Source organism: Zonotrichia leucophrys, unplaced genomic scaffold (genome assembly GCF_028769735.1).
Source record: "Zonotrichia leucophrys gambelii isolate GWCS_2022_RI unplaced genomic scaffold, RI_Zleu_2.0 Scaffold_41_468701, whole genome shotgun sequence".
NCBI lineage: Eukaryota > Metazoa > Chordata > Aves > Passeriformes > Passerellidae > Zonotrichia > Zonotrichia leucophrys.
In genome coordinates, this window is record NW_026992246.1 from 39,008 (window position 1) to 62,016 (window position 23,009).

The following is a 23,009-nucleotide window of genomic DNA, read 5'->3' on the forward strand; positions in this document are numbered from 1 at the left end:
TCAAAATAGGAGCCAAGAAAGATAAAGAAGGGAAATGGAGATTAGCGGATTGGAGGCAAATGTTGAATAAGCCCCTTGCCAGGAAAATGCTGGAAGGGATACATGGGACAACACATTGGGGTACACAAGTGCTAAGCGATCAATTTCTGAGGGATTGGGGATGCATAGGAACTTTTGGGATAGCTAAGCAGGTGACTGAACAGTGTGTGATATGTCAACAAGTGAATAGGAAGGTCATGAGGAAAACAGCCAGGAGAGGGCGAGAACTAGCCTTAAGGCCCTTTCAAAACATCCAAGTAGATTTTACTGAGCTTCCCCAGGTACAATGTTGGAAGTTTTTGCTAGTGACAGTAGATCACTTGACCCATTGGGTAGAGGCAATACCCACTGTGAAAGCCAATACCAATGTTGTGAGCAAAACCCTCCTAGAATCAATCATTCCCTGATATGGGATGGTAAACAGGATTGATTCAGACCGGGGATCTCATTTCACATCAAAGATATTGCAAAAAGTAGTTTGAGCCCTGGGAATGAAATGGAAGTTACACACCCCATGGCATTCACAGAGTTCCGGTCAGGTAGAAAGAATTAATCAAACTCTTAAAAGAACTCTAGTTAAGCTAATGATTGAAACCCAAATGTCATGGATAAAATGTCTCCCTTTGGCCTTATTAGGAATTAGAACCCAACCCCGGTCAGATTTGGGGGTGTCACCCTATAAAATGATGTTTGGGTTACCCTTCCTAACCTCACTCCAGAAAGTTGCCACCTATGAAGAAGGGGAAGCAAATGCCAAAAAATATGTTATGTCTATAGCACAAACCTTAGAAGGGCTAAGACATAAAGGGGCAATTCCTCAAACTACCACCCTAGATTTCAGAATTCATAGTATTAACCCCGGGAATTGGGTGATGATTAAGTCACGGAGAGATCAGCTTCTAACTCCTCAGTGGGAAGGTCCCTTTCAGGTACTACTCACCACAGAATTGGCTGTGTGACCTGCAGAGCGGGGATGGACTCATGGCAACAGAGTCAAAGGCCCAGTAGAAGAACCCAAAGAATGGACTCTAACATCCAGGCTGGAGGAAATGAGATTGACTCTCTAGCAGAGACTGAGAGACAACCAAGAAGACACCAAGACACCCAAAAAGTAGAATCAAGCTTTCACCAGCCAACCCAAGAACTGTTGTTTGTTTGTTTTCATGTTTTAATGGGGAAGGATTACGAGTATCTGTTGAGGGGAAGTACATGAGGTACAATAAACAGGGCAGGAGATCTTTCTCCTTTTTAATGCCTTTATTAAAAGTGATCAGCTCGGGTGGGGAGAACCGACGGGTCCGCACTCACGCCTGCCAGGAGTGGTATGGAGGAGGAGGAAGAGTGCAGCTTTGTCCGCTGGTAAGCAGGCAGAGCTGGGGTTTCCATCCTCAGGAGAGCATTAGGAGATTCCCCACCTTTCAGTCTGACATTCGAGGTTCTCTTTCTAGCTGACATCTTTTTAGGTTATGGTGAAGAGTAAAAAGAGTCTTAGCAGACCCTGGAGTCTGTTCCTCATGTCTAGACATCACTTCAATTTGTCAATTTTGCATTGACTTGTTGTTTTTAGGGGTTTTTTGCTAGGTTTGGTGAGGGGCTTCTCCTGTTGCATGCTGGCTCCGATGTCATTTGCATGCCAACTCCAATGTCCTCTCCTCTTCACCTTCTGTGTGCCATCCTCCAGGAAGCAGCAGGGTGCCACTTGACAAAAGGGGGAATTCTTAACCATCAAAGACAGGTAGTTAATGAAAACAACAGGTGATTACAATAGCAAACAGGTAGAACTCCACCCTGGCAGCAACTAGCCCAAGCTGTGGACTCTGCAACCTTTTAAAAAAAAATGGGCAGCTTTTCTACTCATAACAGTCCCCCCTCTTTTTCTTTGATTTGGCTTAAACTTCAGCTTGCATCAACTTGCAATTTCTGACTCATGAGCATAGAATTTCTTTAATTTTTTTTATTGATTCTAAATTTCTTGAGCACTCTGGTAATCATGGTTACTTAACTTTGTTACCTCTCCTGGTTTCTTCAGGTTAAATTTTTTAGAGATCCCTAGGTTGGTCTGCATGGCAGATATTACCATTTTAATGAAGCAGGGAAGTAAGCATAGTAAAAAGAGCAAATCAGCAAGTGTACACACAGTGAAGAAAGCTACTTTTTTCCACCAATCTCTTTTGAAAGTCCATAGTGTTATCCCCCTGAGTGAAATCAAGTGTAGGAGTCCGTTCTTGGTTACTTACATGTGCTAGTTTTTTTATTTCGTTCGAGAAGTTTCTAATGAGTGCACTCTTCACCTTTAATGCTGCCTGAAGCCTGATGATTCTGTTTAACATAGATATCGGGGTCCAGTAACCCCAGGACCCATCTTGAGCCCAGGTGGCTGGGCCATAAGTCTTGATAATTTTTTTTGGGGTCCAAACCTGGCTCTTATAATTTTGGATTCTCCCAATTTCTATTGCACTTTGCCTCTTCTGTTTGGTTTCTCTTAAATCATTGTATATAGGAACTCCTAAACTTGATCCACATTCTTTGGGTAATAAGAAGAAAGCTGGTTTTATCATTCTAATGGTGCAACTGCCAGACCAGTCTCTTGGCCATTTAGTGTACGCAGTAGTACTACAGATCCAAAACAGGTGTTTAGGGGCCTCCCAAATTGTGTTCTTAGTTTCTGTTGGACATTTCCAATATTCAGAAATTTCTTTTATTCTCCAAAAGGGGTTTATCCCTTTTTTAGTACACTCATAAAGTTCATATGCTTCATGGTAGATACACTTATTCCTTTCTTTTCTTTCAACAGACCAAAATCTATTTGGATGGCTTGGGATCCACCGGGTAGCAGAGTTCTTTACTGCTAAATACCTTTTATAAACCATTCTTTCTGCTGGCGTACTGTACCCCTTAACATTAAATTCTGAGTTATTCTGTATCCAATTTAAGATCTCCAATGGCCCTAGGCTAATCCTTTCCCATGGCCAAATTTCAGTCATCTGGGTACTTCTACAAACTCGACAATCAGTTAAATTTAGTTTGTGGCTGACTCTTTCTACTGAATCTATGAATAGATTGTTACCTCGAGGTATCTCCAAATGGTCTTGTTCTCTTATTGCTTTTACTATCTCTTTCTCTTTGACCAGATCTACCAGGCTTGCTTCAGTTGCATCACGTTCAAAGCACAACCAGGCTTCTCCTACAGGGCACTCTCCCAGGAGTCGCTGCCTAAAAGTGGTGGTATTCTGGGCTATCCAATACAGTTTCTCATCTTCCTGACAGAGGACCAATTGGGATAGGTTAACACAATTAGGGTTAAAATTGGTGTGGACTCTCGACAAGGAACTTACTTCTTCCTCCTCATAGTGGGGTTGGTAGCACTCACTGCATGGCTCTTTTGGGCTCCCCAGAGCACCACCAGCAATGAAAGCCATCATTACTACCCTTCCCAAGAGTCCGGTATGGGTCATCTTGCACGACCTGCCCACCCGGCCTTGCCTCTTGGGGACTTTACTAAGAAGAAGCCTCCAAGCTCTTTAGAGTCCCTTCTATGTGCTTCTCTGGTTAAACCTTTCTTGGCCCATCTTTCTTAATTTAGTTTCTCCTAGGGGAATACTCTGTAAAAGATTAACCTAGGGTCCTTGGTAGTAAATTGGGGGAACTTCATCAGAATTACTTGTTAACAGTCTTTAACCTTTCTACAAACCTCTTGTAAACACAGAACTGTCTTAAAACACTTTAAGATATGTTATGGCTCTGATACCAAACTCTTTTCTTATTCAGTTCATCAGTCTTTTTGGCTCTTCTTTTGAGAGTCCACTTTAAGTCTTTCGGTCCTTTTATAATGGTATACTCAGGTGAATTAACTCGTGATGTGGTTGAATCCTGTCCTGAGTTAGGGGGTGAGAGTGGTGTGGACTCTGGTCCAATGCCAGAAGGAGAAACTGATGTTGAGTCCTGTCCAGTGCCCAGAGGTGAGACTAGTCCTTTTATTCTTGTGATGTGGGTCCAACCCTTTTCTCTGGTCTGCACAGCTGAATTAGCAATGAGGAGTACCTGAAAGGGGCCTTCAAATTTAGGTATTAATGATCCACTATTCCATGATTTTATCAAAGCCTAATCTGGGTTAATGTTATGTACTTTCATGTCTGGAGGGGAAGTTTGGGGGAGGTATCCTCTTTTTCTAAGTCCTTCCAGGGTTCTTCAAATGACTTCTAAATATTGTCTGGTAGCTTCTTCTCCTTCCAAATAGTCTCCTGTGCTATAGGATGTTAACAAGAATGGCAGTCCAAACATCATTTCATAGGGTGAAATCCCTATATCAGACCGGGGTCTTGTTCTGATGCGCAAAAGCACTAGGGGCAAACACTTCAGCCAATTCATTTTCATTTCTTCGATCAATTTAGTCAATACATTTTTGAGAGTTTTTTCATCTACTCCACCCTCCCAGAACTCTGGGGGTGCCACGGAGTATGTAATTTCCATTCCATTCCTAAAGTTTTGATTATATTTTGCAATGTTCAGGCCACAAAATGTGGACCTCGGTCTGAGTCTATGGTGTTCACCATTCCATATCTGAGGATAATGTTCTCCAGGATTACTCTTGCCACAACCTGGGCTGTTTCCCTTTTTGTCGGGAAGGTTTCCACCCAATGGGTGAGATGACCTACTATAACCAGTAAATATTTGTATCCCTGCACTGGGGGCATCTTAGTGAAATCTATCTGTATGCCCTGGAAAGGTCTTAGAGCTAAATCCCTCTCTCCGGGTGCTACCTTTCTCATAACCTTCTGGTTTACTTTTTGACAAATTAAACACCCTTTTGTAATTGTTTTTGCTAGGCTATAGACGCCTATGCACAGGTTATTTCTTAAGAAATGATCACATAATCCTTGGACTCCCCAGTGGGTCAATTTATGTAGTTCTGTTAGCACTGTCCAAGCAAGTGCTTTGTTTAAAAACACCCATCCATCCGAGGTTAGCCACTCCCCTCGCTGCCCTTGGTGTAACTTTAAATCTTTTATAACCTCCAATCCTCCAATTCTTTTGCACTAAATATGGGTTCCTCTCTTCTCCCCCCCCCCCCCCCAGATGTGGTTTCTCCTTTAAAAACTTTCACTGGATCCCCTGGTTCTAAAGCTGCTTCCTTTGCTATCTGATCAGCCAGTCGGTTTCCTCTAACTTCAAAACTGTCTCCTCTCTGGTGCCCCTTTATATGGACCACCACTATTTCTGTTGGTTTCTGTAGCGATTCTAATACAGACCTGACCAGGTTCTCATGGGCTAAGATTTTTCCTTTTGAGCTTAGATATCCATGCTCTTCCCATATTTTCCCAAATGTGTGAGCTATCCCAAATGCATATTGGGAATCTGTATAAATAGTTCCCCGGTCTCCCTCCAGTAAGTCTAATCCGCTTTTCAGGGCATATATTTCACAACTTTGGGCCGACCAGTTTGGGGGTAATTTCCCTCTTTCTTTAATTTGTAAAGTTTCTCCATCTATGATGGCATAACCTGAAGTTCTTTTTACATCTACTACCCTCAAAGAACGATCTAAGAACAAGATTCTTCCAGTTGCTAGAGGCTGATCTACTAAATCCTCTCTTGCTTGAAGATTAATCAAATCAAGACAATTATGTTCTAAATTTTCTATAGGCTCTCCCATAAGGAATTGTGCTGGATTGAGGGCATTTGATGTGATGAATTCTAAATCATCCATGTTTGTTAGTATTATTTCATATTTTAATATTCTTGCATTGGTTAGCCACTGCTGAGCTCTCTGGTTCAGCACTGTTTTAAGGTCGTGAGGAGTATGTACTTTAATTTTTCCTTGTAAGGTCAATTTTTGGGTCTCTTCTATCAGGATAGCAGTAGCTGCTACTGCTTGTATACAAACTGGCCAACCTCTAGCCACTGGATCTAACAATTTGGAGATGTAAGCCACGGGTTTCCTGCAGCCTCCCCACTCCTGAGTTAGTACACCATAGGCTATACCCCCTTCAGCACTCACAAACAGATCAAAGCCCTTCCTGAGGTCTGGTAAGCTTAGGACCGGGGCAGAAGAAAGCTTGTCTTTTAAGCTCTCCAGTTGTTGATCATCTTCTACTGTCCAAATTATGGGATCTGGAACTACTAACTTATTGTATAAAAATTTTACACTTTGAGTGTATTGATCGAACCATAACTTGCAATATCCAAACAGGCCCAGGAGTTTTCTCACATCCCTTTTTGATTTTGGAGCTAGGAGAAATAAAATACCTGAAATTCTGTCAGGGCTTAACTTCTTATATCCCTCCTCTATTATGTGCCCATGGTATGTTACTTCTGATTGTACGAACTGTCGCTTCTCTTGGGAAACCGTTAGTCCTTTTTCCCCCAGAAAATTCAAAAGCTTAATACTAGTTGTTCTGACCTGATCTTTTCTCTTCCCTGACACCATCAGGTCATCAACATACTGCAGGATCTGTACTTCCTTTTCAGGAACAAACTGTTCTAGCAAACCCTCCAGGCCTTGTCCAAAGAGGTCGGGGGATTCAGTGAACCCTTGTGGTAATTGGGTCCACCTTAGCTGTTGTCTCCTTTTTGTACTTGGGTCCTCCCATTCAAAGGTAAACCAATCTTTACATTCTGTTGCCAGAGGACATGCCCAGAAAGCATCCTTCAAATCTATAACAGTGAACCAAGCATGTTCTCTTGGAATTCGGCTTAGGAGACTATACGGGTTGGGCACAACTGGATGTCTAGCAATGGTCCTTTTGTTGACCTCCCTCAGGTCTTGTACCAGCCTATATTTCCCTTCAGCTTTTTTAACTGCCAGTATAGGGGTATTGTGCGGTGACATACAGGGTTCCAAAATTCCTTCTTGCAACAGTTGTTCAATAACTATGGCAAGCCTCTTCTTTCCTTCTAGGGAAATCGGATACTGTTTAACCCGTATGGGTGATGTACCATCTTGCATTTTTATTGTTATAGGCGGAATGTCCAATAGGCCCCGCTTTCCTCTTTCAGCCCATACCTCTGTGACATCCCCTTGGGATAACTTCATTATTTGTACCACCATCCTCCCTTCTCTTGGGACAATCCCAACCCCCAAATGAACTGGCAGATCTCTTCCTAACAAACTTTTTTCTAGTTTAGGTAGGTAATTAAAATTAGCTCTACACTGTTTTGAGTTTTTGATTATTTTTACATCTTCAGTCACTGGGGCTCTAAATGGTTTCCCTTCATCCTCTAATACCTCACAAAATTTTCTACCAATTACCATGCCTTCTAGTCCTTTGTTGAGACAGGACTTATCTGCTCCTGTATCAACCAAAAATTCAAATTCTTCATTTAGCGGTCTCACTTCAAAGTTTACCAAGAGCTCCTCTAGATGTTGCATCGGGTCCCCTAACATGTAAAGCCCCTGACACCCCTAATTGTCACCACTTAGAACCTTCTCTAAGGCTTCTTGTTCCCTAGCTATTGCCTCATCGAGACTGAGCTTTTCACAAACCCTCCTAATGTGTCTGGTCTCCACAATAACAGCAGTGCCTTTCGCTCAAAGGGACTTGAGATCTCTCCATTCCCCTCGTACCTGACAGTACTGGCCTATCCTTGCCTCCTCCTGGTGGTAGACACGCTCACTCTTTTGTTACCTTGGATTGTGGGATAGAGTTGCTTGCCCCCACACTTTCTCTAGGTACAGCAACCATGATCCTAGCCTTGGCCTTTGCTCTTTCTTCTTCTCTCCTTAAATACACCTTCAATGCTTCTCTCAATAACTCATTAATGTCCTTCTCTTGACAATCTTCAATCTTTTCCAGTTTTCTCCATATATCAGGCCAAGATTTGGTAACAAATTGGACCTTTAGTAGCACTTGACCTTCTGGGGTGTCTGGGTCTATTTTAGAGTACAATTGGAAGTTCCGCTTTAGGTGATTAAGCCAAGTAGCAGGAGTTTCATAGTTTTCTTGTGCACCTTTGAATGCCAATTTGGTATTAGTTCCTTTGGGAACTGACTCTTTGATCCCCTGTATTATCAAAGACCCATATTCTATCATGGCCCTCCTCCCTTCCTCCTGATTAGGGTTCCAGCTGGGATCGTTAGTAGCAATTTTTGCTCACCTGATGGCACTTGGGGTCCCAGACGGTTATCTTTCTCCCAAATTCTTATGGTAGCAGCTCTAATCATCCAGACCTCTTCTGGGGAAAATAATATATTTAAAATAGAATTCATCTCCCCCCAAGTGTAGATATTTGGACGTAAGAATTGATCTACTTGGCTATCCATGCCCACTGGGTCCTCAACTAAATGCCCTAACTGTTTCTTGAATCCTCTCACCTCAGAAGCAGTTAGAAGAGCATTCACAAAGCCAACTCCTCCTGCTACTCCTCCCACAGGAACTTCTCTGAGGGGAAAAAGTCTATCTACTTTAGAGGTCTTGGATCGGGTACCGCAGTATGGCCCATCCTCCGACCCAAAACTACTCATTTGAGGGGTATTAGCATTACCCTGGACTTTCTGTACGTCAGCAGCTGCATTTGGTGATAAGAGTTTGCCAGGTAAGGAGGCATTTGTGTCCCAACTAGGAGGAGATAAAAGGACAGCAATAGGAGGGGGAGAAGAGCTTGAGTACATATTAAGTGGAGCTGGAGAACGGGTGGAGAGTGCAACAGGTGGAGTAGGCACTTGTGGTGGTGCAGAAGCAACTGGAGAAGCTGAAGGGGGTGATGAGGGAGTGGCCACCAGGGGAGATACCGGGTCTACCATAGAGAAAGCCAAGGAGGTGGAAGGAATTAGAGGGTGCAGTAATGGGGTGGCAACTGGGGAAAAAGCTGGATCTGCCATTTGAGGTGCCCGTGGAAGAGGATTATAAGGTGGAGGTGCATCAGGAGACAAATAGTCCAGGGGGTCCCACCTTTTACTACTCTCTCAACTTCATCATCCCCTCCTTCATTCCCCTCTTTCTTCCTCTGCACCTTACAAATTCACACACCTTCATCCCCAATAGCACTCTTTAACCAACAAGCTGCATATAATAGTTGCTCGGGATTGGTATCTCCTCAAGCTGTCGGATAGTGACTCAATTGTTGACGCATCCACTTGTCTTTTGTCCCACACCACGGCCATCCTCCTTGCACATCTAACTCTGGCCAGACTTCTATACAGTAGTGAATTATCTTAATCTTATCTAATCCCTTTGTGGCCTCTATAGAATCCCATCTCTCTAGCAGTTCACTTAAGGGACTATGGGGGGGGGTATATTCTTCAATCTCTCGCCTCTCTTCTTACTATTACACCTTCCCATTTTTCGGGTCTCAACAGAAAAAACTCACAAAGGTGACTCTACTCAAAAAGAATGTACTAAAAGGTGAGTCAAGAAAAATCTTATTTGAGGAGTCTCCACTTCCTCCACCGAACCCAAGATTTGCATGACCCTTCTTTTCAGGATTTTACAAGGAAAGAACTGACTGATCTCTAGTTTGCCTAACTTCCCCAATGCTAGGACTTACGTATCAGGACTTGAAAAAACCCCAGCTTTCTTCACTGGGATTCATGCCTGATCCCTTTGTCAGGATTTAATTTGCCTGTAGGACTTGTGGGCTTGCCCAAATCCTTCTTGGGACTTGCAATCTGCCTGACTTCCCCCTGTCAGGACTTCTGGGTTGCGTGCCACTCACACACTATTTCCTCCGCACGCCTGGAGGGGGGCCCTCTCTGCCCCTTAGGAGGCGACTCATTCATGGTGATTCCACTCGCTTCTCCCCATTCCCAACCAGTCCCCTTGCAGGAGTCCAAAACCATGGTACCAGGAGGTCCACACTTGCTCCGAGGCTCTGAGCTGCCGGCCTTCGTCTCACTCACACACTCTCGCTCGCCCTCTACTCCTGCCACCGGATACTTCTCACCAGTCTGGCACTCCTCCGTGTCACTGGTCCCAAGTCGATCTTCTCTGGTCCTGATAGCCAGCTGTACTGGAGGTCCAAGATGGCCAGTCTTGATGTCCTCTTCAGGCATGGCTATCCTGGACGAGTCCCCAGCTGCAATAAACAGGGCAGGAGATCTTTCTCCTTTTTAATGCCTTTATTAAAAGTGGGGAGAACCGACGGGTCCGCACTCACACCGCCGCTGCTCCCAGGAGTGGCATGGAGGAGGAGGAAGAGTGCAGCTTTGTCTGCTGGTACGCAGGCAGAGCTGGGGTTTCCATCCTCACGAGAGCATCAGGAGATTCCCTGCCTTTCAGTCTGACATTTGAGGTCCTCTTTCTAGTTGACATCTTTTTAGGTTATGGTGAAGTGTAAAAAGAGTCTTAGCAGACCCTGGACTCTGTTCCTCATGTCTAGTGAAACAAAGTGGAAATTTTCCAGGGCAGAAATCCATTTTGATTTAGGTGAAATGTACATTTTTGAGTTGAGTCTGTAGTTAGAAACCATAGCTATTTAGCCTGACTGCAGAACCTAGGCTCAGTGAAGTTGCTTCAATGAAGGACAGAGACAAGGGGGGGGAGACAGAGAGTGATAGAGAGAGAGACAGAGACTGCTGTGAGAACAAGTCAACCTGACCTAGGAATTCTTTCTGATAAAGAAGAACTAGTGGCAAATGTCACACGAAATTTGTAAAAATGAATATGTATGAACCTATTGTGAAACTGTATGCATATGTATTTGAGAAAGGGATAAAAAGAGACCTGAAGTTCCCAGAGGTACGCATGCCTTTTAAGGAGAGTAATCTCTACATGCGTCCGGCCCTGTAATAATAAACATACCGGCTTTACAACTTTCACAAAGTTGTGGAGTTTTTGGCTATATCTCCACAAAACATTTTGGCGACCCAGATGTAGCTTCTCTGTCCCCGCAGGGGCAGAAGGGATAGACGGACCTCCAAGGGGCACCCCGGGATTTTCCCAGAGGAGCTCTGCTCATCTTGGCTTGCCTCCTGTGTGGACAGACAAGGACCTGCTGGCATGCGGAGGATACGGTTTGTATATCAAAGGGCCCCGGGAGAGAGTGATAGGACTGCTGAGTAAGTCTGAGTAAGTCACTCAGAGACATCTGAGTGAGACGTTCCTGTACCTGCAGGCAGACCAGTTGATAGAGCAACTGGGAGACAGGGATTCACTGTCTGATAGAGCAGACTGCTAGGGACCCTGGGGGTGGGAGAGTGAACCTGTGTGTGTGTGGTGTTCGGACACTGTATCATTGTATGGATATTGCATTGTGTTGTTAATGTCAATGTGTTTGTAATCGTGCAAGTGTGTGGCATATGAAAAAGAGAGCAAACGAGTGAGTTCACCCATGGTGCGGGGGGGTGAGTTCTACCCATGTTTGAAGTGGCCGAGTGAGGCTTGAGGCGCCGGCTGAGGCAGGCTGTGGGGGCAGAGAGTGCCCCGCGGAGAAGTGGAACAAGTGGAGAAACATGTGAGGTTATTTATTGTGTTTAAATGTGGTGATTTGTGGAGATTTGGCACATTTTAACCATGAGTACAAGCTCAGGGAGTTCCTTTGCCCTGGTAGTTTGGACTTGATCTCTGGAATTTTACTGTGTGCTGTTATTTTGATTGTGTCAGGAGAAAGCTGATGTGGGTAAATGCTGAATTATTGTATGCTGTGTTGTGATGAGAAAAGTGGGCACTTTGAGAGATATGCCCTTTCCCAGTGAGTGTGTGTGGTGATTTTCTTCCACCACATTGTGGTAATTTGATTCTCGGATTGTATAGTGGTGTTTGTGGAGATTTTAAGATTTTGTTTGCAACAAGTATAGCATTTTGCACAGAAGAACTATGGTATCGTGATTTATGTTTAACTATGGTAAAGCGAATCAAAGGAATTCTAAGAATTCCCTCCCCCCCCCAGCAATTCAAGCCCTGACTAGTGAATTTGAGATAAGGGGGGGTGTGTGTGTCTATGTCTGTTTGTGGGCATATCAGACTTTTTGCTGTAACAAGCACAGTCTTTTGCAAGGCAGTAAAGTGAGTGTCAGTAGAAACAATGCTTTAATCAGATTGTGCAAGAAGAGAACTAGAAAAGACTGACATTTTGTAAAACAGAGTTTAGATAGAAGAGATGAATGAGTTTATGGGACTTCAGTGGGTAATATAGTAAGTTTGGACTGAGAACAACTCGCCATAGAGGTTAAGTGATAAATGCTGAAGTGATAAATGGGATAGCCTGCAGGCAATTCCTGGGAGTTTTTGGTGCATTGAGAGGCTGGCACCTTATATGCAATGCAGAGTTTCGGAGAGGCACTGGTATTGCTGTTCTGTGTCTTAAGTGTAAATTAAAGGTTCCTGATGAAGCCAATTCAGAACCCGAGATCTTAAAGCTTGTGTGTGGAGAGTCACATCTGATACCTGCCACCTGGAGATCTGTGTGTGAGGAAAAACTGAAAAAAACCACTGTGAGGCTTGGGGAGAAACAAGATAGCATGAGGGGAAGGAGATAATGAGAACTAACCAGAGCAAAGAAATTCCTGAACTAGCCCCTTTTGGGAGGGGCTCACTGGGACAAGGCTGCCAGTAGGGGCGGCTCAGAAAATAAAAACATTTATAATACCTTATTGCAGTTAATGCTGTTTTAAGATTAGAAGGTAAATGGGATGAGGTTTCGTATGCTGATATGTTTTTTGTTTTAAGAAATCACCAAGAATAGCAAAGAGACTGTGGGATCAGAGCTCCCTCTGACCCACTGGTCTTGACCCTTGAAAAAGAAAACAAAGCAAGGAGAAGGCAAATCAAACATGTTGTTCAGCATGCAGCATAAGATAGCAATGTATGAAGTCAGACAAAGATTATCATGCTGAAACACAAAGCGATTACAGTTCGCAAAATGAGTACATATGATTTGTTAAAAGCTCCTCCTAAAGTAAGGGAGGAAGGATAAAGATGACCTCCTCAAAAGGGAAGAGGACTCAGGCTCCAAAGGCGTACCCATTTGCACCCATCCCCCTCCTGGCAGTCTAATTTCATCCAGAACTAAGAGGTAACAGACCCCTCTGCGAGAGGCAGTGAGATCAGAAGAAAAGGGTGGAATTTTAGTTGATACAGGGGCCATATATTCAGTTTTAAATAAAGCTTTAATACCTGTGGAGAATGTTTATGTTGTAGTGTGGGGAACAACTAGCCAGTTTGAGAAGGCATACTTTTGCAAACCTTTAAAGTAACATGTGTACTTGGAAGCTTTTGTATATGCTCAATTCGCTAAACATTCTCAAATGAGGAGGTTACTCTGGAGGCAAATGATATAAAGATGTTAGGCTTAACACTAACAGCCACTGACGTTAGGAAAGACATCAGTAAAGAGATATTAGAGTAAGTAAATAGGTATTTTCGGGGATATGAGCCTCTGCTGTACCACAGAGGGTGAAAAATGCCCCCCCCCCATAGTAATCAAGCTCAAGGAAAGAACACAACCAGTGAGAATTGAGCAGTACCCCCTCAAAAAGAAGATAAGGAAGAAATCAGTCCAATAATTGATAGTACTGGATTGAGGGCTGTCAATAAGATAAAAAAGAATCTATATCCTGTGGTAGCAAATCCATATTCTTTACTAACTTGCTTAACACCTGAACTAAACTAGTTTACTGTTTTAGACCTGAGAGATGCCTTCTTTTGCCTCCCTATCCATGAAGCCAGCCAGAAAATTTTTGCATTCAAATGAGAAAGCCCTAGAAGCAGTGCAAAACACAGCTCACATGGTCCATGTGCATGAAGACTTAAAAAATTCCCCCACTCTGATTAGAGAACAACTTGCAAAGACCCAGAGTCCCTAGAAGCTCCACAAGAAGAGAAGCTGTTGCAGCACATGGATGATCTTCTAGTAGCCACTCAGACGAGGGAAGCATGTGTGGCCTAGATGGTAAGCCTTTCAAATTTCCTAGGACTCCAAGGATACAGAGTATCAAAGAAAAAGGCACAGGTTTAGGGCAAATTTGTTAAAGAATCTGCAAAGGAGGGCCCCTCCAGAAAACAAACGCACATGGCCCCTCCCCCCAACTGGTTCGGGAAGAATTCCTCAGAGAGAAGTGGAAAGAACCTGTTTATTTGACAGACACAGCACCCCCAGCACACAAAATGAACAATACCCGATGACACCGCTCTGAGAAAGATGACAAAATCAGAAAGTCTCTTTCGGGGGTGGTTGCTCTGTTCTCAGTCCCTCGGCACTGGGCAGCTGCTGCAGCCAAACAATGCAAATCCTCCATGTTCCCAGGTCTCAGTCCAGAGCAGGTTCGAGATCTTCACAGAAACAGGAGAGGAGAAACAGTCCAGGAAGGAATTTGGACTGTTTAGCTAAACTAGCTAATAAGCAGAGGCCAAAGCAGAGCAGAAGCAAGAGCAGAAAAGAGAGCAAGCAAAGCAGCAAGCTGAAAGCAAGAAGTGAAAAACAGCCCTATGTACTGCTTGTCTCTGTGTCTCTGATAAGAGAAACCCAAACAAAACTTCCACTCTTCAGAGCCGGTCTTAAAGGCACAGAACATATGAATGGGGATACAAGCATCATAATGTCACCCCAGGACATCGTGAAACAGAAAGTAATCTACCTGGGGTACGAAGTGAGCGCTGGGCAATGACTGGCAGTAAAGGGCAGCCACTGGTTCTCACCACAGAGGTTCCTGAAATACCAGGCCATCATGGTAGAGCAAGGTGATGTAGAGATAGTAGTGACTAATATTGTCAACCCAGCTTCTTTTCTCAGTGGAATCAAGGAGAAGCAGTACACCATGATTGCCTGGAGACCATTGGAGCTACTTAATCCAGATGCCCAGACTTGAAAGACACTCCTCTGGACAATGCAGAGACCTGGTTCACTGACAGGAACAGCTACATTGCCAGTAGAAAGTGACATGCTAAGTACACAGTGACTACCTGCAAGGAGCTAATAGAGTCTGGACCCTTACCAACAGATGCCTCTGCACATAAGGCCGAGATAAATGCACTGACCCATGCCTTAGAAATGGCAAAAGGAAAGAGAACAAACATCTACACAGACTCGAAGTATGCATTCAGAGTCGTGCATGCACATGGAGCCATCTGGAAGGAGAGGGGACTGCTGACCTCACAAGGAAAGAAGAGACAATCCGGCTGCTAGAAGCAGTTTAGCTGCCTGAAAAGGCATATTAAGGCACACCAGAGAGTGAGCTCAGAATTGGAGGAAGGAAATGAGCTGGCAGATGGAGAGGCAAAGAAAGCAGCAAAAGGTGAGGTAATTAGGGACAGATTTTCCTCAAAGGTAAGCCAGAATATAATAATACTAATCAAAAGAGACATGCAACCACAAGGGGTGGGCTACCATTGAAAGAGAGCTGGTAATCCCTTCCCGTTTTCATGGTCACTAGTGAAGGAGGAGCACTAGAAAACACACTGGGGCCTAACTACTTAAAAGCTTTTATAAAGTGTTGTTCCTTTCCCAAAATGACCAAGGCTGCCAGTGATACAGAGTGCATCGAAATGAAGTGTTGACTTTGAAGTAGTAGTTTCTACAGGCTTTCTAGAACACACATCCGATTGAAAGAATCGTTGTCAGGAATTTATATGCCACTATTACTCAGGTAAACCGACAGTGTGATGCTTGCCTCCGGACTAACCCCAAAAATACCTCCAGGCCAAAACTCGGTCAGACTGGGGGAGACCATGGGCCTGGACAGCAGTGGCAAATTGACTTTTCAGAACTCCAAGGAAAGGGGGGTATCAGTATTTACTGGTATTGACAGATACAGTTTCAGGGTGGCCAGAAGCATTCCCCACCAGAACTGTCAAAGCTCGAGAGGTGACCAGGGTATTATTACAAGAAATAATACCACGGTTCAGAGTTCCAGCCACAATATCCTCAGATAGAGGATCACATTTCATTTCCAAAGTAGTGCAACAGATTAGTAGCCACCTGGGCATAGATTGGGAACTTCACACTCCATCCCGCCCCCAGTAAACCAGCCAAGAAGAGAAAATGAGTCATTTGATTAAGCAGCAGATTGTAAGACTGGGGCAGGAAGTTAATCTACCCTGGCCCCAAGCTCTTCTACTGACACTATTGCAAATTTGAACTAAACCTTGGGCTAAAGGAAAGCTGAGTCCTTTTGAAATGCTTTATGGAAGACCATATGGAACACAAAAGGGAATGTCCACCCATATTGGAGAGGTAACACTGGCCACCTACATGGTGGCTTTAAGCAAACAGCTCACAGAAATTGAGAAACACGTGGCTGGAACTTGAAGCAGGGAGCTAGATAGACCAGTACATAACATACAGGCTAGAGACACTATGGAAGTATCTGGCAGCTTCTCACAGAAGCCACCTCTGTGGTATCCCTCCTGCAAAAAAAAAAAAAAAAAAAAAATCAGGCTGTGTTAAACCAACACATAATGACAATGTAAGGTGCATACTTCTAAACACAACTTTCATTTAAAACTACACTTTTGAATGAATGTGGGTTTGCCTTTGCTAAAAAGTTATGCCAGAGACTCTACAGCTTGCCTATTATTACTTTGTTAAAGGATTTAAAAAGAATATTAATAGTTTCATGTCTTCAGTTTTGCATCAACTTCAACTTTACTGAGTCAGTGGAGTCCCATTTGTTTTAAATTTTCTAATCGCACTGAAGTTTAATGATGCAACTATGCTCATATGACATACATTAAAAAATTAATTTAACTTAAAAGCTGTATAGTTTACATAGGTGCTATTTAGAACTGAATATTAATTTTTAATAGAATATATTTTGGTTAAGGTGGAATGAGGGAGGTTACAATCCAGTATGGTTTTACCATTTGCTTAGTTTTAACATTTTCTTTTATATGTTATATCAAATCTTACATCTTGAAATTTAGGATGCAGTAATTATAGAAGACAGACAAAGGAAATGGAAATATGCTATTTCATGTAATAAAAAAAAAATGAAAAATTATCTTTCCAAGACAAAGTCTTGAGAATTGTAAGATTATACTTCTTTCTCAATTATGGGGAAATATGTCTCAGCTATTATTAATTATTGTAATCATATTGTCAGTAAAAGCCTGCTATCTTGGAAAAAAATAAAATTGTACAGGGAAACATGTTATGCTGTTTAAAATATAATTGATAAAAAAGCTTTGATTTATGAAATAGTGAATTTTAAAATTGAATAATTTCTCAGCTGTTGATGCTTATGTGAAAAATTTAAGTTGCATCCTCATGAAATTGGACAAATTTAGTTATGTAATTTTTCAATTGCATAATAACAGACAAATTCTACTTTTTTTATTATTTATCTATGGGATCATGTCCAACTGAGACCTTTGCCTCAGTTGCATTTACCAAAGACTTTAACCATAGACCATGGAAAACAGTATACTGAGGGGACACATCATGGAGTCCAGGCCTTGGTGGGAAGAGTGGGGTCATGGGAATTAGTAGTATGGTAATAGGACCATCTTATATTTGGTCACGTTTGTGGTTCTTGTTCTCAGTTGGTTCATTCAATACCTGGTACAAATAAGGTCGTGTTCTGAGTTTGCGTTCGCGATTGGACCTTTGCCCTCAGATGCCCCTATACCTGGCTGCATTTGCCATGCCCACGGGTCTTTAGATCTAGTCCCTGTACTCTGTGGTTTCCATGTTTGTTATTTTTGTTATTAAAGTTTTATTTTCTGGGCTAGACCATCATTACCATCCCTCATTTTGCCAGCTCCCTCTGGCAGAGCCAATAAAGGGGTCACAGTGAACTTCGAACTGTGATATTTATCTATTGGTTCTGTGTTCAGCCTAAAGTTGACTGTTTCAAATTTCTGTAGCAGTTGTAAAACTTTAATAAAAATGTCAATTTTTCATTTGTCATTGTACAGAAATCATAACAAATCAATACTCAAAATGTCTGTTTAAAATGAACAGGTCAAGAAAATGAACAACAAACAAAGCATTCCATGTTGCATGCTAAAGTCACCAACGAGCACCATACAAAATGTGGAGAAAACTTAGTCCTACTCTGTAGCTAGCAAGCTCAAAAATCATGCTTTCATCTCAGGTTCAAAAGTTAGTACTATTTGCAAATAAATCTGTTCATGTGGTGCTCTCCTCTGTGATGGATTTTGGGGTTTGAATTTTTTAAGTTAGAACATATATATTAATAGTACAGTATGATTTTATGATAATTTGTATATGAATATATCAAATAATGCCATTGACAGATTTAAAACTGCATCTTCTTTTGTTTTCTATTTTTCTCACTCCTCCCACACATTTATTTCTTTATTTAAATTCAATTCACTCAGTAGAGAGAGCAGGGAAGAAACATGACAGGGAGCCACTTACTCATGGTACAGAATTTAGTAAGGAGGCAATTTTTTCTTTGGCCTATGGTGACTTTTTCTGACTAATGTATTGGTCTTGCATGGCAAGTTGTTGGTCACAGAGGGGCTATAGGGGTGGCTTTTGTGAGAGGCTGCCAGAAGCTTCCCCGCTGTCCAAGAGAGCCAATGCCAGATGGCTCCAAGATGGACCTGCTGCTGGTCAAGGCCAAGCCAATCAGTGGTGTTAGTAGCGCCTCTGTGATAACATATTTAAGAAGGGAAAGGAAGCTACTGTGCAGAAGAAATTGCAGCCGATTTGCCAATTGCAGTAGTGAGAATATGTGAGGTAAACAAGTCTGAAGACACCAAGGTCAGTGCAGAAGGAGGGGAAGGAGGTGCCCCAGGCACCAGAGCCGAGATTCTTCTGCAGGACATGGTGAAGACCATGGTGAAGAAGGCTGCCCCCTTGAAGCCCATGGGTCCATGGGGGATGCAGACATCCACCCACAGCCTGTGGGGGAGGTCCCCATGCCAGAGTGAGTGGATGCCTGGAGGAGGCTGTAATCCACTGGAAGACCCAGTGGAGGAAGAGGGCCCTTGCTTCCAGGCTGGAGCAGCCTGTCCCAGGAGGACTGCACTCTGTGGAAAGAGCCCAACATCACAGCAGTTTTGGGAGGACTGTCTGCCTGTGGAGGAAGTTCACGTTGCAGCAGGTGCAGTATGGCTGCTGCCCATGAGAGTGGACCCATGCCAGAGCAGTTCATGGAGAACTGTCTCCCATGGGAGGGACCCCATAGCCTCATAGGGGAAGGACTTCTCTCCCAGAGCAGCAGAAGAAAATCTCGGTGAACTGACCAAAACCCCCATGCCCTTTCACTTTCCCTGTGCTTTTGGTGGGAAGGAGGGAGGGGCTGGGGGGGAAAGCTGTTGTAAGGGCTTCTTTCACTTCTCATTATCCTCCTCTGATTCTGTTAGCAATAAATTTCACTTTGCAACCTTCAGTTGAGCCTGTTTTGCATTTGAAGTGTTTTCTCCTGGTCCTTATCTCAACTCAGGAACTTTGCATTAACTTTTATTTCCTTTTGCCTCCTCTGCCCAGCTGTAGCAGGGGAGGATGAACGAGCAACTTTTGTGGGTGCCTGGCATTGAGCCAGTGTCAAACCATGACACACATTCATTATTGATCTGGAATTAATTAAATTTACAGGTGGCATAAAAGCAGGAGAAACTGCTAAGAGAACCCAGGACACCTGGGGGATCAGACCCAGCCAGCATGTACTTAGGAAAGGCAGATCCTGCTTGACCAACATGATCACCTTTTGGATGAGGGAAAGGCTGTAGATGTTGTTTACCTGGACTTCAGCAAAGCCTTTGAAACTGTCTCCCATGGCATTCTCCTGGAGAAGGTGGCAGCCCATGACTTGGACAGGTACACTCCTCATTGCATTAAAAACTGGCTGGATGTCTGGACTCCAAGAGTGGTGGTGAATGGAGTTAAATCCAGTTGGTGACTGGTCACCAGTGGGGTTCCCCAGAGCTCAGTATTGGCACTGGTCCTGCTTAATATCTTAATTAATAATTTGGATGAGGGGACCAAGCAGACCCTCAGTAAGTTTGCAGACAAAACTAAATTGGGTGGGAGTGTTGATATGCTGGAGGGTAGGAAGGCTCTGCAGAGGGATCTGGACAAGCTGGATTGATGGGTCGAGGACACAGGTATGAGGTTCAATAAGGTGAAGTGCTGCACTTGGGTCACAACAGCCCTCTGTAGTGCTACAGGCTTGAGGCAGAGATGAGACAGAGTAGGCATTTTCCAGGGTAGAAATTCATTTTGATTTAGGTGAAATGTACATCTTTGAGTTAAGTCTGTAGCTTACAAACATAGCTGTTTAGTCTGACTGCTGTTCTCATAAAAAGCCTATGCTCAGAGAAAACTGCTTTAGTCAAAGGACAGAGATAAGGGGGAGGGAGACAGAGAGACTGCTGTGAGAGCAGGTCAACCTGACCTAGGAATTCTTTCTGATAAAGAAGAACTAGGGGCCAATATCACGCGAAATTTGTAGAAATGAATATGTATGAACCTATTGTGAAATTGCATCCATATGTATTTCAGAGTGGGATAAAAAAGGATCTGGAGTTCCAAGAGGTACGCATGTCTTTTAAGGAGAGTAATCTCTACATGCGCCCAGCGCTGTAATAAACATACCGGCTTTACAACTTTCACTAATTTGTGGAGTTTTGTTTGTCTTCGCCAAACAGAGTGGCTGGAAATCTGCCCAGCAGAAAAGTGAGATGGGAAGCATGCATGATTATGAAAATTCAGAATTTTAGAGGCATATAATGTACTTAAGCAGGGGGTGGGGTAAACAGAAAATGTTTAGCAAGTTTGTAGAAGCAGATACAGCTTGTACCAAAGACACATAGGAATGTAATTTGCTAGGTAGAGACACATTGTAATAGAACATAGGAATTTAGTTTCTAGGCAAAGGCCATAAAGATAAATGTATAGTGCGTGAACTCAGTAAAGCAAAACTTAACGTATTGTTGAAACCCAAAAGACAGAACCCCAAACCAGCAAGAACCAGGCTCGTGGTTTGGCCAGGACAAACTGACCTGGGAGAAAGCCAAACCTCCACTGTGCCTGCCCAGAAGAAAAGGTCAAGCAACAAACATCGAGGAAGATGATGTTACTTCATCGAAGACTCCCACCCATGACCACCAGGAGGCGTGGCACCACCAAAGACTCTGGGTGGGGAATGGGCGGACAGGTGTGGGCTTGTGGGATCAGTGTGTACTTAAACCTGTAACCTGTCTCACCCGGTACGCATGTCTTTGGTGGAAATATCCCCCATGCGTTCCATCTGGAATAAAACATACCTGCTTGACAGTTTTACTTGTAATTCCATATTCACCAACTCAAAAGGATCTGGGGATGCTGGTCAACAGCAGCTGAACATGAGCCAGTGTGTGCCCAGGTGGCCTAGAAGGCCAATGGCATCCTTGTCTGTATCAAAAACTAATGTGGCTAGCAGGACCAGGGCAGTGATTGTCCCTCTGTACTCAGCACTCATCAGGCTGCACCTTGAGTCCTTTGTTGTGGGCCTCTCTCTTCAAAAAAGACAATGAGGTGCTGGAATGTGTCCAGAGAAAGGCAATGGAGCTGGTGAAGGGTCTGTAGAGTAACTCATGATCTTGTAGGTCCCTTCTGACCTTGATGATTCTGTGATTAGCCGGTACCAAATTCAAAGTAACTTTGCAAAAAAAAATATATCTAGTATCGTTATGGCTATATCAACCAAAATGTGTGGCTGAAGAAAGGTACTGAAGTTCATCTTCAGAGAAAGATGTTGGAAAAGAAATGAAATTTAGCAAAATGTTTTATTATAGTTTAGTTATGAGTTTTGTGTGAATTGGTTTGTAAAAATAATTTTGTAGCCGTTGATATTATATGTTGAGTTCTGTGTAACCTTGGCAGGTGGCCTTAGGAACTCAATAAACATTAAGCCAGGGTAGGAGAGTAAAGAAGACTAACCGGTTTGGGGGGGGTAGCATACAATAGGACAAGCAAAAGATTTATGATTTTGCTAGTGAACTAGGGAATGTATTACAAGGGTCCGTAGTTTGGCAAAGGGCCACTGTTTCTTGGAGACTTTGTTATGAATTGCATGTATATAAAAGGAAAACACCCTTGAGTGAATTTCGGGGTTCTGATTTTGGGACGTTAGTCCGCAGGTCCCCGGGCCCTTCAATAAAGCGCCGCACAAAACTTATCCGAGTTTTGTGTCCTTTATCAATTGGGCAACAGTTTTCTGGCGACCGTGGCAGGACTCCGAGGGCAGCTGGGGCGGCTCGCGTCTCGATAGACTCCAAGATGGCGCCGAGCATTTCTCGGAGGAGTCATCAGTTGTGCCCAACTCCCCTGCGCCTGTCGGATGACTGCATAAGGTAAGCCCGAAGGCGCTTTATATTGGAAAAAGGTGATAATTTGATTTGGTTTGGTGGTTAATGGAAAAAGCCTAGGCTCCGGCCATAAGATGTCTAGGGTACGCAGGTCCGGAATTCGCCTCCTATTTTTTTTTTTTCTTGGGGAAGGACGGCGAAAAGGTCTATTGGTTTATTGGGACTAAAGATGGAATTAAAAATTAAAGGTTATAATATGATGTCTTTTAAAACTTTTAAAACCTTAGTGCAGGCCAATGGAAAAATACCTGGAAATACGCCATTAGGTTGTATATTGAAAAGGTGGAAAGGCGAAGGCTATTCTCAAGAATTAGATAAGAACAAAATGATTGATTACTGTAACCGTTGGTGGCCTGAATATGAGACTGGGGAAGCGGGATGGCCGGTGAATGGTACACTGGAATTGGGGATAATGGAATCTTTGATGCAATTTTTAAGGAGGAATGAGAAATGGGATGAAATACCATATTTAGATTTGTTTTTCGTTTTATATCGGAAAGAAGAATGGCAAAAGGAGTGTGGTATTTTGGTTTTACAGATGAATGATGAGAGCGGGTGTGTTGGATGTAAAGAAAGAAAGGAGCGTGATTTGTATCCCCCGACTGAGGAAGATTTGTCCTATTGTGTAGCACCTCCGAGGGGTCCGGTTGTTCCTAATGTACCTTTTGCTCCCCCTGCTGACATAACTATAAAAATGGGGTCTAGCGAGAGCGATACTGATAGTGAAGAGAGTAAAAATGTTAAAAGGACTCCGTTAGCAGAGCGGACTCGCCAAGGAAGGAA

The 23,009-nt window shown here is 43.4% G+C and overlaps 1 long non-coding RNA gene across 1 annotated transcript in view; it reads right to left on the reverse strand.

Moving 5' to 3' along the window:
* Window positions 1–9,850: 9,850 nt before the first annotated feature.
* LOC135460419 (uncharacterized) overlaps window positions 9,851–23,009 on the reverse strand; it is a 63,440-nt gene continuing 50,281 nt past the window's right edge. Inside the window, exon 3 of the long non-coding RNA XR_010443228.1 lies at window positions 9,851–10,047. This is a non-coding gene — a long non-coding RNA (uncharacterized LOC135460419). The remainder of the gene's footprint in view (window positions 10,048–23,009) is intronic.